The 1,772-nt window shown below is 36.5% G+C and overlaps 1 protein-coding gene across 2 annotated transcripts in view; it reads right to left on the bottom strand.

The window, feature by feature from the left end:
- The window catches only part of ches1 (checkpoint suppressor 1), an 82,046-nt gene that overhangs the window by 28,315 nt on the left and 51,959 nt on the right, over window positions 1-1,772 (bottom strand). The gene's annotated exons all lie outside the window — the stretch shown is intronic.

The following is a 1,772-nucleotide window of genomic DNA, read 5'->3' on the forward strand; positions in this document are numbered from 1 at the left end:
CCCCACCACCGCCCGCCCAAACCTAATGAAGCTGTTGGCTCCCAGTCTGCGAGGAAGCCTGAGCGAAAACACGCTCGGCTGTCTGCGTGTCTCTGAGGGTTTTTCCCTCTGGGGTTTTTGATCTGAAAGTGACAAAGTCGAGCGTTGGCGTGGCACAAATCAAGACCAGCAGGACGAGAGGCGGGGGGCGGGGGGCGGAAGGTAAAGTCCTTGCGGTCAGCCCACTTTGATACAATGCAGGTGTGTTACTGTCATGACTTTAGTCCTCCGCTTTCTGAAAACGCAACAAACACCGACAAAGACGTAAAACTCCGATAAACACGACTGTGACTATTAATTTTGGGGCAACTCTGAAAACAGGAGTTAATTAAAAAAACAGAAACAAAAATCAATATCTATGTCATGTCAGCTGTGCTGATTATTCCGTAACCCTTCAGTTTTCTCTTAGGGTGTTTCTAAAACTTCATTGTTTCACACAGACGTATTAATAAGCAACGGCTGCTTTTGTTTCTGATTAATCAGGAAGAGATAAAAACAGCAAAAGAAGCTGATTATATCGTTATATTTGGAGACATCTTGCAAGATAGAAAAAGCTGCAAAATGTTGATGTCTGAATTGCAAAAAAAAAACCAACAGGATTTTGTTTTTTGAGGTTTTTTAAACGCCAAAATTTCAGTTTTAAAACAGGTTTAGTTAAATGGAGCCACTATGAAAGAATGTAAGAATGAAATGTCATCGGAAAAGCTTTTTTTTTTATCATTTGTGTTTTTAAATGTTGACTCGGACAGCTTCAAAAGTGAAAAAACGATGGGTTTGCATAAATTAATGCAAAAATATTTTTAAAATATTTAATCTGACATATTTCTACAGGATGACCAACATAAAATCTGGATCCTTCTGAACATTTAGGTTGTAAATTTATTGGGGGTTTTTTTCTTACCAACCCTAACTTTTTAATTTAAAAAAAAAAAATTCTTTAAACTCTGATTTACTACTGGTTTTAAAACAATGTCTGTTTTTTCATGCCTTACTAAACTAAAAAGATACGAGAAACTAAATGTTTCACACCAGACAGAAGCTTGGGTCTCAGGAGCTTGAAATGGGAAATTGTGTGGGGGAAAAAAACATGATATAATATTCAGAGAATGTTATCATTGTCAAAAAAATAAACAAAAAAATACATGGTAAACAAACACCGTTGATAAGAAAATCAAATATTTGTTACGTTTCAGGTGGTCAATTTGTACTAAAGGCTTAATAACTTAATACAATTACAAGATAAGAAGCCAAAAAGTGTTTACATTTAGTTTTTATGTAGTTTTTTTAGAAGGGTGATTTAACATCATCACACAGCAGATGTTGTCAAACACAATATCTTTAACAGATAACCTAATTTTAGGGTTATATTCATTTAGTTTTTTCATGGGGTCGTCCTAAATCGCAGCTGTAGTGTCCTCTTTATGGTTAAAACCTGCCAAACAAACTTTATTTAACTTTATACAGCAAAAACAAAATTAAACTTATCCAAAAACTTGGAGAAATGAGATTAATTCTAACAGGAATGAGCCAAAGCAGGTAACACATCAGCTGCTCGTAACTTTTCCACAGAACTCCACTAAAACAATGTCAGAAATATCCCTTTTAATTTCACATCTCTTTGTTCTCTAAAGAGGACGTCCAGAGGGATCAGACCCCCACCCTCACACACACACACACCTGCACCCCCGATACAGCCTCCAACATCAGCAGAAGTCAAGGAGCTAATGGGATGT

This window comes from Kryptolebias marmoratus, linkage group LG19 (assembly GCF_001649575.2).
Source record: "Kryptolebias marmoratus isolate JLee-2015 linkage group LG19, ASM164957v2, whole genome shotgun sequence".
NCBI lineage: Eukaryota > Metazoa > Chordata > Actinopteri > Cyprinodontiformes > Rivulidae > Kryptolebias > Kryptolebias marmoratus.